The sequence below is a fragment of the Pyxicephalus adspersus genome, chromosome 11 (genome assembly GCF_032062135.1).
Source record: "Pyxicephalus adspersus chromosome 11, UCB_Pads_2.0, whole genome shotgun sequence".
In the NCBI taxonomy this organism is placed as follows: domain Eukaryota; kingdom Metazoa; phylum Chordata; class Amphibia; order Anura; family Pyxicephalidae; genus Pyxicephalus; species Pyxicephalus adspersus.
The window spans coordinates 56,318,776-56,334,239 of NC_092868.1; the positions used below are offsets into that span (position 1 = coordinate 56,318,776).

The 15,464-nt window shown below is 41.1% G+C and overlaps 1 long non-coding RNA gene across 1 annotated transcript in view; it reads left to right on the top strand.

Annotated features, from left to right (window-relative positions):
* The first annotated feature begins 281 nt into the window (after window positions 1–281).
* LOC140340743 (uncharacterized) overlaps window positions 282–15,464 on the top strand; it is a 60,279-nt gene continuing 45,096 nt past the window's right edge. Inside the window, exon 1 of the long non-coding RNA XR_011922725.1 lies at window positions 282–348. This is a non-coding gene — a long non-coding RNA (uncharacterized lncRNA). The remainder of the gene's footprint in view (window positions 349–15,464) is intronic.

Below are 15,464 nucleotides of genomic sequence, written 5' to 3' on the forward strand. Positions count from 1 at the left end.
TCTCCTAGGCCTCAGAAAGGCCTGGAAACCATATTTAGCCTGTTCTGGTGAACCATAAGACCGAGACATGCCTTGGTAAATATATGAATATTGTTAGATCTGACCTGAGTGTGTTTATGGAGCATCTTCATCCATGGGTACACAGCCCCCACTCTGCTGTCATTGGATGGTCCTATTAGTCCCACCTCTGTGGTTGGCATAAAAAAAAGCCAGCAGAGGGAGCTCTCACTGATACCATTTTGTTGCTAAGGACAACGACACTGACACACTGAGCACTGCAGGGAGCCCGGAGACTCTGACTAATAGCTTTACGCAGGAACCTGGACCAGGAAAACCAACTCTACCTAAGTATTATTTCACAGCTTTCCCTTTTATTTTACGCTGTTGCTATAGTTCTGTTATTGTTCTTAGAATAGGTTTTATTTTTCTGTGTTTGTTATGTTTTTACTTAGTAGACATTATAAAAAGTGTAAGCTGAATCTCTGCATGCTCTAAGTAACCTGAAAACACTTCTATAAACATTGTGATTGCTGAGACGTCCCTGTCTGGAGTGGCAGCGGGTGACACAGACAGTATTAAAGAATCATAACTGCGGTTGTCAAGGGTAACGATGCGTGCTTGCATCATGGTGGCAGTCTGCCTGTGATGGTGTGTGTGGCAAGGGGTTAAGCTACGTAACACCAATGGTTCTTGCCCCATAATCGGCTCAGGGCCGATATTGGATGAGAATCTGGCGTGTGTACAGCGCCCGTCATCCATCGTCCGAACAACCGTCCTGGCGAATCCATGGACGATGGTCGACAGACAATCCTAATGGAAGCGAAGGGGGGGAGCGCACAGCAGGGTGTCGCTCCTTCGTTCTCCCTCTCCCCTCTGCATAGCGCAGAACTGTGCTGTATGTACGGGACTCGTCCATGCATCGTGAAAGATCCTTTCCAATGACTATAATCGCACGTGTGTATGCGGCTTACAGAGTGGTAACCCTCGCCCGTGACGGCCCTTCTCAGCCTGCCGGTGCACCAAATACAATGATGTCCCTGAATATTCCTGGCCTTTTACCTCCCCGTCCCTGCTGTCTACACCCCCCTTCATCACGCCATGACTGTGAAGGACAGGACCGCTATAACACGGAACGAGGCTGATAATGGGGTCATTACAGAATATTCTGGAGGTCCAGGCCGGTGGGTGGTTCCTCTGTTTTTTTTCCTTGGACCTCATGTGATAATTAATGGAAGGTCACCAGAAGAACAGTTTCAGATTGCTGAAATTTGCAAACAATAACGATCCCAGAATCACACGCCTGCAGATTATTGCTGACTGCCAAGGACACCGAGGGAGGTCGGGAGAAATGATAACCGTTAATGATGAGCGAACTCTCTGCTGCAGTTTCTAATGGCTGCAGTAAAAGTTTGAGCAGTGATTCACAAAATTCAGATTTCAGGAAGATCAATCAAGCTAAGCACATGAAGATATGTAATTCTTGACTTTTGCTTTCTCACCTCCTAGCCCTGTTCAGATTGCTTCCAGTGAAAGAATAATGAATGAGAAGGTTCTATAAAAAGGGGAAGACGAGTGATCTGCACCCTGCTGTGCTCTCCTCCATAGGATGACACAGTGATCATTCCCAATTGGTAATTCCATTCCACCAATAGCACCCTGGAGCAATATTGGTGGACCACTTTACACCTATGGAATTTTTCCGAGATTATTATTATTATACAGTATTTATATAGCGCCATCATATTACACAGCGCTGTACAAAGTCCATAGTCATGTCACTAACTGTCCCTCAAAGGAGCTCACAATCTAATGTCCCTACCAGTAGTCTAAGGTTAATTGTTAGGGAGAAGCCAATTAACCTAACTGCATGTTTTTGGGATGTGGGAGGAAACCAGAGTACCCGGAGGAAACCCAAGCAGACACAGGGAGAACCTGCAAACTCCATGCAGATAATGTCCTGGCTGGGGATTGAACCTGGGACCTAGCGCTGCAAAGGCTGGAGTGCTAACCCCTGAGCCTCCGTGCTGCATGATGAGCATGGACATTTGCCCTGGGCAAAAATCATCTGACATATGTAGCTTAGGACCCTCTAGTTGTCTAATAATAGGGTGGGCAATGGTATGGACCAACTGGAAGGTTGAGGCAGTGGGGGTTGGGTATTGCTTTTCTTTGCCACAGGTTGCATATAGCTTCAGCTATCACAAATCCAGATTGGTCAAAGAATTAAAAATTACCTTAGTTGGCAATAACTTCGGCTTCTATGGCCAACCTATCTTTGGTGGTGTCTCCTCTGGGTCCAATTGCTCACATACCCAATGTCCATCCACTTTTAAAAGATTACCCCATATAAATATGTAAATGGTCCATATGGAGAACTCCAATTATTCACTGTAAGGTCATTACAAAGGACAAGGTGGCACTTTGCGTCTGGAGGAAAAAAAGGTTATTCTCCGGATAAGGAAGGGATTCTTCACTGTAAGGTCTGTGATAATGTGGAATCGGCTCCCTCAGGAAGTAGTTTCAGCAACTACTATAGATTGCTTTAAGAAAAAGCTGGATGATTTCTAGAAGTGCAGAATATAACTGGGGATGAAATCTTTAAAGTAAAGATAACAGAGACTGCTGATCCAAGGAACATCCAATTGCCCTATCGGATCACAAAGGAATTTTTTCCCCAGTTGGAGCAAATTGTACCTGGGTTTTTTTTAGCCTTCCTCCGGACCAATTATGTCCATAGGGTTTTATATGTGGGATATGTTTATTTCCCTAGTGGTTGACTTAATGGATTTATGTCTTTTTTCAACCTATGTAAATGTGTACGATCAATGACGCCGAGCATACTTTAACTTCATGTGCACCCAGGACGTCAAGGACCCGCCCCCTGTCCTCTGCTTTTACCTGAAAAAATAAAATACAAAAATCCATTTTAGTTTTTCAGTTTACATTTTGTACAAAAGTTTTTTATTTGGTTGCAAAAACAGCACAGAATAAATTAAATGAAAGTTTTGTTGCATGTCTAAAAAAAATCCAGGCTCAATTATATTCTTCACACTTTTCTCACCAACTGAGACTGCAGTTATTGTTTAATTATTTATGGAATCCAATTAGAATAAGGCATGTTACATTTTAGCCACGCAAATGCCACTTCAAAAGGCTTATCTAGGAGCCCCGACTGTCCTATTTAGGCTTTATTATCGGTGTAATATTTCTAATGTGTAAAGGGAAGAATTCGGTAATGAGGAAACCTTCAATGCCATTCATTTCCTTCTCTTATTTACTTCCCTGCTTCCTGGCCTTTCATTTTTATATCTAATTAGCGGCAGAATGTGGACACCATGTAAGATGTTCAGCAACTCCTGAGCCAAAGAGAAAAACTTGTTCGTCCTAATTACTGACATTTAGTCAAATGATTAGTCTTTGTGTTTACTGATTCCGCCTGACAATGGATTAGGCATGCTATGATTTAATTTTCTTTGGACGGATAGATTTCTACAGCATGAAATCAATAGGAGGGCTGAGGTCACCTCTTTAAGATTAATTTTTGAACCAGCATAAAGGAGTGACAGGTTCTCTTTATCATACATAAACAGATGTGTTTCCAGACATGTAGGTATTTGGCCAATGTTTGTGGACTGATGACCATGGTACCCAAATGATCTTGTTGGGCATCCAATTCCAAAGCCATGGTTTTAATATGGAGTTGTCACCACTTCGCAGAAACCATAGCTTGTACCCTTGGGGAAGATTCAATTTTCGGAAATTTTTGACCACTTTTGGTTTGAGCACTCATGTAGTATGCGAAAACCTGGCATAAAATTTGCATTCCACCTAATCCTAAAGGTGTTCAGTAGGGTTGGGGGTCAAAGCTATGTATAGGACACGCATGTTCCTCAATACCCAACTGGAAATACTACATCTTTACAGAGCTGGCTTTGCACACTGAAACAGAGAAGGTCCTTCTTCCAAATGGTGTTGTTTAGAAGAAGGTTGGAAGCCCATGTTTGCCCATCATGGCTTTGTATTAACAGTTTTAACATACTGGTTTCACTTGCTGAATTTTGTGTTCAAGATGTCCGTACAGGCCATGGACCAAAATGAAAAATCAGGATGGCACGGCATCTTGGATGGTACCTGAAAGAACTGACAATTCAAAAATGTTTTTGAATAGAGAAGTCATGGTGAAAGACACCTCTGGAGACTCCCGAAGGTTCTGCTGTGCATGACCCAAGCAAAATAAATGTTAGCTGTGACCTTAAATGCAAAAAGTGGCTTGAATGTTTTGCAGCAAAGGATGAGCATAGGACAATGCCATGGTGGTTTTTTGTAATAGTTGGGTATGAGAAAATCCCCTAAAACTTTTACTGTAAAGGTTGAGCTTGGAATAACTGTACCGAATTTATGATGTAAAGGTTGGATATTGGAAAGAGTCCTAGAGATAATACAGTGAAGGTTGAGCATTGGATCATGAACAGGTGGTTTCAATATAAATGTTGCGTGAGCATGATGCTGTGAAGGCTGAGCATGGGATAATGCCCCGGAAGTTTCAGTATGAAGGTTAGCTACTGGAAAATGGCCTGAAGATGACACTGGGAAGGCTGAGCATTGCATCAAGTCCAGGAGATTTCAAAATGTAGGTTGGATGTTAGCAAATGACCTGGGTATGATCCTATGGAGGCTGAGCATGGGATAATGTCCTGGAGGTTTCAGTATGAAGGTTGGAATTTAGCCAATTTTCTTGGATTTGCTGCTATGAAGTCTCAGCATTGGATGAAGTTTAGGAGGTTTCATTATGAAGGTTGGATTTTGGAAAATGCCATGGACACGATGCCGTGAAGGCTGAGTATGGCCTAATATCCTGGAGGGTTAACATTAAGGTTGGATATTGGGGAATGACCTGGAGATGATATTGTGAAGGCTGAACATTGGATGAAGAACAGGACGTTTCAATATGAAGGGTGGATATTGGATATTGGAAAAATACCTGGACCTGATTCTGTGGAGGCTGAGCATGAGGTGCCCTGGAGGTTTATTTGTAAAGGTTGGATATTGGAGAATGTCCTGAGGATTGTTCTCTAAAGGCTGAGCATGGGGTAATTCCCTGGTGGCTTCATTATGAAGTTTGGATAGTGGAAGATGTCCTGAAGGTGACATTGCGAAAGCTGAGCATTGGATTTAGCACAAGAGGTTTCACTATAAAGGGTAAATAATGGAAAATGCCCTGGACATGAAGCTGTGAGGATGGGTAAATTCCCTGGAGGTTTCGGTATTGATGGTTAGATATTGTACAATGCCTTAGAGATTTAGTTTTGAAGGTTGAACCTGATGCCTTTAAAGTTATTTTGAGATGGGTATAGAAAAATCCCCAGAGATGTTGCTGTCAAGGTTGAGCATGAGTTGGGGCCCTGAAAGTTTTGATGTGAAGATTGAATATTGAAATGCCCTGGGGATTTGCAATTATGGAAATGCCCCAATATTTTTTGAGTGTAGACAAATGCCTTTGAACCCCTTGACTTACAGGGGTTCTATGTGTGGTGGTGGCACAAAGTTTGTAGAGCTGCACACTCAATACCAGTCAACCACTTATCTGTAGGTGGATCACATTGTTCATTTTTTCATTCATATGTAGCAGGTTAATTCCTATATATGTGATTCAGCCATGTAATTTTCTGATACATTTAAATTGCATATTATGAAAGGAAAAAGAAATCTTTAATTGGCCAAGCCAGCAAACCGTCCTTGAAACCGCTTTGTGATCTGACGTAAGAAATACAGAAAATGTTTTTATCGTCCTCTTAGCAGACGTGCATAGCTGCAATAACAGACACTCAGTCTATAGAATGAGGCCTTTAGGGAATAAATGTAATTTCCATTTAAGCTGCCCTCTTTTTCCAGAATTCCTCTCAGAGATGTGTTTGAGAAGCCCGAGCCGTTCCACGCTGTTCTGTTTGTTTTCTGACCTGAGGGCATTATGCCTAGCAGGCGATGTAGAAACATCATGCAGAAAAAACCCCCTCGGTACCGCGGTATCATTTCTAAGAAGTGCTTTTACATTCATTACTGCAATTTCCTCATCGCAGGGAAGGTCACTGATTCAATTTGCTTTTGAATATCTTGACAAATCAAAGCCTATTTTGGCGTATTGTCATAAATGTAGCCAATCTCTTTGATGTGGAGTGATGTGTTTTACAGAGGTCGGACAGAAAATGTGTTGGGATTCCAATGGTAGGAGGCGAGGAATGGTTTTCAGCTGGGGTAGGTTGGTTTGTAAGGGGTAACATCAATATTGCCCCTTCTGAGATAAAAAATCTAGGGGGCCTCTATAAAGATTATAAAATATATGTTGCTTAGATAAAAAACTGATACTGCTTATATTCACTTTACAGTAAATGAGAACTGGATATGTTATCACCTGCCTACACAGATATCGGGAACTTGTGGTAAACCATGGCAATAGACAGACAGATGGCAGTCCACTGAGACATACTGAAACAAGACAAAGGTCAAGATGTTTTTGGTATCAAAAAGTCAACCATGGGACACCACAACGCCATTAACTGTTTGTGAACTATTGTACTTATATGGACTTCCAAGGTCTTTTATTGGACCTTCAGGCTTGATGACATATAAATGACACCATAGGCCTTCCCTTGGGTGATGGCTCTGTATTCCTATATAGATTGATGTATTTCCCTTTTTTAGTTAGAATTTCTATGCTTTAACTGGTAAACATCTAATTTTCTCTGTTGCAACATTAAGCCTTTAAATAATTTGGATCTACTGTCTCATCTCTGATGGTCTGTTTGGAGACCCCTTAAAAGAACCGAACAATTGTTACTCCATCCTCAAGGAAGAATATAGAAGCTGCCATTGATGACTTCCCTATGAAAATACTACTTTGTTTGATTTTCTTTGGGTTCCATGTTTTCTCCTTGGAACAAGCATGCCAATTGAAAACAGTAAAGCCATGAACTGTACATCCATGGCGCATGGCGTTTACCGACATATAGGCAAGGTGGGGGGGGGGGCACCTCTATGCCGCAACAGGACTCAAGCAAGAGGTTTTTTGTTGGTCTACATAGACGAAGACTTTCTAAATCTCCATTTTGTCCTCTCCTATTGGTTCCTTTTTCCCACATTTATGTATTCAGCAGCTTTTTATAAACAATATACAACTACTCCCACTCGCTTTCTCCAAGAACCAAAACCTTCTTGCCCCCTCCCTTCCCTGACTACTTCTTTTCCTATTTTAAAGCCCCAAGATCATTGTTTAATTTCTCTATTAAATATCCACACACTCAGCAGTTTACAGTAAGATTTCTCCGGTTCCCAAAATTTTATTTTTTAATTTGAATTGCAATGGGCCTCAAAATGTAATTGGTTCTAAATGTCTTTATTAAAAACGGCTTAGCTGTTGGTCCTCCTGAACTCTTTGTTCCTTTGCTGACTTTCCTCTCGGAGTCTGGAACAATTATATTTTCCAGCGGCCGTCATTAATTATTGGCTGTTTTGAGCCGTCATTTATCCTGCCAAGTGGAAAATATTATTCTAAGACGGCAAATAAGTTCCCAGAGCATACAGCTCGTGTTACAAGTCAAATTGACCAATCAAATGAATAATTTATTGTGCTTCTGTAATCTTTTTTTCAGATGCTATTCTTTCTTAACATCTATCTCCAGGCAAATTTGTGTCCCTCCTCCCTCCCAGACACCTTTGTATTTTACAAAAAAAAAACACCAACACCTTTATTCTACTCGTGTTGTGTTCACTGTCATGTGTTCCTTGCTCGTGTTCCTTCTGGGATTGGTGGGACCTTCAGGTGTGCCAATCTGTGCATGCATTCAGGTCATCACACCACTGTAGGCTTTTGGTGACTGGGTGACCCCCCAATGGCTGTAAACCAATAGGTAATCCCCATATTACCCAGGTAGTACCTTGGGTATCACTTGAAGAACTCTTCCATTCTGCAGTGAAGAAGAGATTTGGAACTTGAAGTGCTACAGGACCATAAATTTGGATAGGAAATAGGGACCTTTAAAGGTATTTTCCCCCCATTGATAACTTAGATAGAGAATATAGGTAAAAAAGAGGTAAAGTGTGGGTGGAGAGTAGGTCTGACTGAAATCAATTCCAACTAAGATTTGAGCTATTTCAACCACAAGATGGAACTCGGAATTGGAACAACCTGAACTCAAATCATGAGCTTTAATATCCCAAAACAAAAGAAGAGCTTTCAGTCCGAACTCAAACTCCGTACATTGTTTATGCCTTTTGAACAGATAAAATGTTGCCCATAAAACTCCTTCCTATGTACCAAGACAGTCATGGGGCACATTCCCCGTAGTTTGCTACAAGGGGTGTTTCCAGCACATTTAGCCGCTTTGGTTAACAGTTGCTGGACATCCCAATGGCAGAGATTCTATACTTTGATGAGCAACGTAGTTTTACCTTTGACATTTTTGAGCAAATATAAAGATTTTGGTGAAATTTTGCCATTTTGGCTTAATACATTGCCATCATGAAAAAAAGTAAACTTTATGTGGTTGGGGGAAGGTGGTGGTGGTGGAGGGTCATTGGCTTTGAGATGTTAAGGATAAAATGGGCTTTAAATGCCTCCTGTGCTTTACAGAAGCTTCCTTTTCACTTATTCTGAACCTATTTATGTCCAAACAGCAGCCTTTCATTACCCATATTAGCACCATTGCCACTCTATATGAATTGAATCCTGATGGGCATGGAAGGTGCATTTATTGGGCGTGTTTGCTGTTAATAGAATGCTATAAGGTTAGCAACGGTCTCACAATTTCCAGCATTAGTAGAGGTGAGTAGAGAAAAAATAATTAAAAGCAAATTACACTGAGGTGTTGAAGATGTGGAATTGAAATAAGGATCATCTTTTGTTTTTACATCCAGAAATTTGACTTTAATATAGACCTGAGTAAGAAGAACGCTCACAGGGTACGACGCTGGAAAAGAACTGCGAGCGTCAGCTTTTTGCTTACTGTAAATGCAAAAAGGGAAAAAAATTACCAAGCGAGTCCCGCTATTCATTGGCTCTTATCTGTTTAGACTCCATCTGTTTTATATTCAGTGAATTGATCTATTCCTTGTTGAGATAATTCCTGTAGCAAGGTCATAACATAAAGTTTCCTGTTACGCTATTAGCGGTGTGGTTCGGGCACAGCGCCCAGTGAGCGGAAACACATTCCATAATTTATCCAAAACCTGAATAAAGCTGGATTGAAAGACGCTTCCATCCGTGCTGCCTTTGTTTGAGGCGTCCATGTTATTTTGCAGGCCTGATGAAAGTGCTCGCAGATAATGATGGGGGGGGGGGGGGGGGATAGCCTGACCTCAGAGGCCTAAAGTGGCTTTTCAAAGGAAGATTTAGCTGGAGGATTTACACAACACTCCTTATATTTTATCCTTCTGTATTAAAATAGTCTGCATCCATCATACATCCACATCTAATACAGCTGCAATGTTTCCTGACAGTTATCATAAAACTCTGGAATTGCATCATTCATTTCACGTCAGTTTGAATTTTGCTTTTTCGATGTTACAAAAAATTGAATTATTTACAAGGAAATGGCTGTCCTGGTAAAATGTGCTTCTTAACCCTTCTATGACTAGCTGGTATGCGTTTCTAGATGCCCAGGACAAATTCTATTGTGTTTCCAAAAGTAATATTAATTAATAATAATAGTCATTTGTGTTATTCTTAGAAATACCAACTCTTCTCATGTTTTCAATTGTAAGCTGACAAATGGACAAAAGGGTTCTAAACATATCAAACATGGAACCCGTCTGTGCACGGCAAACTGCAATGATTGACAGTCACAGTGATCACAGGATCAGAAGCAGCATTTTCCTAGTTAGTCTGAAACTTGGGGGTCAATGTGAATTACAATGGTGTTTGGTCATTGCAAAGGTGCAATGGGTTTAAAATGCCACCAAAAGCACTTTTCAGCTACTTTTTGCTTTGCTTTTTTGCTGTGTTTTATGTTGCCTGCTCTTGCCTATCTTTTACAACTCTAGCCTGAATATTGGCCATGAATTGTGAAGAATGCTCATTTGTTGATTGCATTTTGCAAATATTTCCCATATGTTGCCCAATTATCTTCACAATTATCTGTTTATCACGCATATATTGTAATGGTTGCCTGTATGGTATGGTTGCCCTTTGTTGCATATTTTGCTGATTTGTTGCCTATTGCCTTTATTGCATCGTCATTAAACCTTTTAGTTTGTAGAGGTACAATATTGATTGATTTGTTGCTAGAGGTGAAGGCTTGGAAAGTAACATGGGAAGGTTTTACTAAAACCTGCACATCTGACTGTACATTTTTATAGCTTCCAACAATGTACCAGCGGCTCTCATCGTAACACCGACTATCATATCCCACCTACAAGTAGAAAAAACACCCAGCATCATTCAACCCTTCCTAAGTCCCAAGGCAGTCATGGCCTCCCCCCTGGTGTATACTCAAGGGGTTGGTGCCAGCATGTTTAGTGTGGATGCTTCAGTTAGCGGTGGCTGGGCATTTGCAGCCTTCACAAGAAACTGCCATTGGCAGAGATTTATACTCCGATTAGCAAAGTGTAGCTTTCAGTTTTAGATTTTGTTGTTAATCAAATTTTGGTAAAATTTTGCCATTTTGTTTTTTTTTTTCCTTTCAGAAAAGGAAGGTAAAAATTGAAGGTTCAGGGAGGGTGGAGGGTCACAGAAGATCCTTTTACCCATCCTGGATTTATTTGTTTACCAAAAACAGCCCCTCATTTAGTCTATTGCAAACCAAATCTTGCCTAACGTATCTGCATGGTGGAACTGGCAGCAATTTTGAGAAATCTTTAGCAAAATCACTCTGTTTTTCCCAAATTAGGAACATTTAAGATCACTCCACTTTGGCAGCTTTTGCGTGACGCCTACAAAATGAAAACCAAAACTTTGCATGACACCTATCGTGTTTTGTTGGTTCAAGGTCGTTCTGAAAAGAAAAACGTTTTCTCCATTTCGTGCTCCATCATACAATTGCACACATGTCGCTTCCAATAAGGTGAATGCGTTTCCTCTTATTGCCAATAGAATTTAGATGGCTGCTGCTGTTCCCAACACATCCTGGGTACCATCAGGACGCAATGCTGGGAACGCGGTCCCTGCTACCCATTACTCACCAGTTCATTACTGTTTTAATTTAATCACAAAATGTCATCCAAATGCCACTTACTGCTGGGCCCAGCAGAGATTTACCTGTTTATTCCACAAATCAGATGAATTGCTCATTATTCTGTCATTCCGAGATTTTATTCTGCAATTTATTTCATGATCCCTGACAAGCTGGAAATGAGGCCTATTGCTGCACCACATGCATGTTAATACTGGCTTGTCCTCTAATTCTGTGTAATTCCACAGGGGACAGATAGCGACTAACAGGAGCAAAACCATTAAAAAATGGCTCTTAAATAATGGTCCTATTTGAAAATTTAACCTTGACATAGATACAGAACACAGACTGCCCATCTTATACTATGCAAATGACCTACCTCCAAAAAGTTATATTGGCTTCTCCAGTGCCAGTCAATAGTGAGATCTCACTCCCTTGGCTTTGTCCCAATTCACCAATGGGCGTTCCAGTGTTTCCTGTATGGGGTTTGTGCACTGGGCACTGACACTATTGAAGGTAAATATATGGTTTATGGGGTTTATTTAGCATTGGGCAGTACATTACAAGATAACTGGACATAAGGATACAAGGTTAGGCTCAAGGGTTGGATTTAAGGACTGAGTTTGGAGTTAAGGTCAAAACGTAAGGTATGGTTGGGTATTGGAACACCAGGGGTTCTTATATATTATAGCTGACTCATGTTACTGTTTTCTTTTTCCCAGAACTCACTGTCCTCCTCTGTACTGCATTGCTCCAACTTCAGGTCTTCTCTTGGAGGCATTAAAAAGTCTTTCATGTTTACCTTGCAGATCCAGTAAACAATTATTTGATTCCTGGTTGTTTCCGTGTGATTATGCATGACCACATCTAACAGTAATTTTATGTGATGAAAAAACTTTTTAACCTATTACTATATTAATTATTACTTCAAGGTACTGATATATCTAAATATTTTCTTTCAAATAGCTGCAAATAATCCCACAGGCTTGTCCTTCATCCTCCGATGAAGCAGGTACACCCTGGACACGCGTCGGTAATATATATAAGAGACAAGCACCCTTTTTGTGATTTTCAGCTTAGCCTAACTTATTGCTGTGATTGCCTCTTGTAGAACGTTGTACAATGCCATAAATCCAATCCCAGACTTTTATCTGGTTTTAATAATTTGTAAATATACTATGAATGTTTTAACTAATAAAGTTTAAGGCCAGTAATTCCCTACTGTCTGTTTCTGTGGTTCTTTTGATTCATTAATGCCCAACTTTCTTTTTCTGTCTTTGTTTTTCAAATGTATATTATATTAGGTATATGGCTTCTAATCCTGGTTGGATCCTTTAGGGGAACTTTATCTTTCTTTCTCAAGTGGCTGCCTAACATGCAAAGTTCCATCTGAGAAACCTCCATGTGATTTTCTTTTTAGTTTAAAGCTCATAGGGCAAATATTGTATAATATATACTGTAAAATTGGTATAAAGTTACTTATACCTAAACTATATACTTATCTAAATTTGCCATCCCAGTTTCTTACAAGCTCCAGTTCCATATTTGGGGAACCTCTAATCCCAGACTGTATGGCTGGTTCCTTACAGTCACTTTGATGTCCTGATGTCAATGCTTCAGCCTCCTCCATTGGATTCTAAGAGAACTCCACCACTGAACAGCCAATAGGATGTGTTCATGTCAAGCATGCAATCACATGGGCACTCCAAGAAGGAGCCCACCTCCTGCAATTAGGAGAGAAGACCCAGAACTAGAGCATCACATGACTATCACATTAAGAAGGTAGAACTTCAATGTATTTATTTATAAATTATTTTATACACGGTGGGGTATGAGATGAGCCCAGAGATCAGCTCAAAGTTCTGCTTTTGGGTTTATCAGGGTGTCTATATATTAAGTTCATGGAATACAAACTCTCCATAAAATTACATTTGCAAGCCCAGGATTTTTAATAGGGGACTGTTCAGCACTGACGAGCACTACAACATATGTGTAACAGTTCCACTTCATTTAATGATCAAATGGCACCTCTCACATATCCATCAGTGAGGCTAACAGAACTGTAGAGGCTTTTATAGAACTTAAACAAAGGACTCGACGAATGTAGCTCATAAGTCCCCAGATTCCCCTTCCTGCTGCTCAGCCAAGCCAATGCTCTTCCTTTTAACCCCAAAGAGGGACGGCAGAGCACAAAATGAGATTGGAAATGACCACAGCCACTGTTTTGATAGGAAACATATAGAACACATAACATTATATAAATACCAACAATAAATAACCAGATATAACAAGAATATACAGTAAACATAAACAAATCATTCTCTCCAAGGCTGCAGGATCTGCTAGCCGTACATCAACACATGACACCCTGCTTTGCCACTCCCTCTCCCCGCAGAAAGCTTTGACCCTAATAATGGGCCTATTGCCCATTTCTCATGGACATATACATCTCTCAGAAGTATCCGAAAACCTCATCCAAAACATTTCCTCCTTTAGGTAAGCAAAAGCAACACCAGTACCTTTCAACCATCCTAACACTTAGCCCTAGGTCCTCAAAGGAGTCAACCACCAACAGCATCCAAAATGGGATCTGCAAAGCCCTAGTTCTTATGTTCCCAGCTGCACCACACCAACTCAGGAACACTACCAACCACAAGGCAGCCCTTTCCCCAACATAGAGCCCGTAGTTACAACTCCTCTAACCTCTTAACATTCTGGAGACACCACATCTAAGGTGGTTCCCCACCACCCAGATTATGCTCAGATACCACCCTTGAGGACCTGCCAACCACCAACCTTTTTAACAACTCCCAATACTTTCCAGCACCAAATCCCCACCGGGAGAACTATCCAACTCTAAAGTGGGTTAGGTTGGTCACTTTTCACCCCACTGTTTCTTCTCCAACTGACCTCACTTCCTCCCTCACCCCTCTTATGACCTCCTGATCCCCCCCCCCTCTTTTCAATACCACCAATCACCTACACTCTCCCCCCTTCTCCATCCTATCTTAACTCTTCATTGCCTGGAGCCTGAGACCCCTCATGACCAGCCCTAGGACCCCAGATGCATACATCATGACCCAGTGTTTCTTGACCTTTTTAGCATGAGGGAACCCTTGAAAATTTTTCAGGTCCTCAGGAAACCCATTCTTTAATTACTATATCCACAGAGCACAGTACATTAGTGTGCAAGTCAGTGGGAAGAATGCCTCTTACATTGCTGGCTATTGGGAAGAATGTCACCCTTACAGATAGCCAAAAAGATCATTGGTGTCACTTAAACTGACCTGAAAGTCACAAATTGCTCAAGAAACCCCTAGCAACCTCTAGAGGAACCCTGGTTGAGAAACACTGACATGACCTTAACTCCGACCAAGAGAAACCTCCCAAACATTGCATGCAAGGTAGGTGGGCAGCCAAGCTTTCTCTTCTTTAGCCAAGCCTCCGTTACATTCTTTTCTTTTTACTGCTTCCCATACCATTCCATACGATTCCACTTCCAGACACTACAACCCACCAATCCGTTAGATGTCTTTAACCTAACCCCAACATTTTTCTATAACCCTCCCCTGTCCGCATCCCCTTCATACTCCTGTCACGTAGTCCCCGTTCCTTTTTCATTATTTTCTCTCATTGATCTGCTCTAAACAATAAGCATTGATTTTGGCAGATTTTGTGAGCTTTGCAGTGTTCTCTTCCTTTGCTGACTGTAATAATTTAGCATTTTTCAGCTCTCTTTGTGGACCAAAGAACACCTCAACTTGTGATACGGGGATGAGGATATTAGGAGGTGTTATTCTAACACACTTCCTGTCTATAACATATACAAGGTCTGTCTATGAAATAACGAGACTGTTTCTATCTCTAGTCAAAAAGTGATTCTGATCTCTTGCCATGAATGTATTGACTTCTCCAAACATGCAGGACAAACGCCGGCACTCTCTCACAGTCACCATTTAATGACGTTGTGTTTCCCAACATATGCTAAAATCATGAGAAGTATAAAAGTTGAGCAAAGCGTCAATTTAACAATTTTAGTAAAAGTTCATATCAGAGCACAAAGAGAGCGGCAAGGAAATTTGTGCTGACATTTTGCAGTAAATTGAGGTGGAGTCGAACCCTTTTCGAACCCTTTCCAGTCATCACTTGGTGCCGAAACCCGGATCTTCCAGTATGATCCTGAAACCACAGCCACTGGAAACACCTTCATCACCAAGAATCAAAAAATGTCCTAATGCACAGCCATGTCCATCGTTTTGGCAGAATGGATTCCAGAAGGCTCAACAGTGACCCAACAGTGAG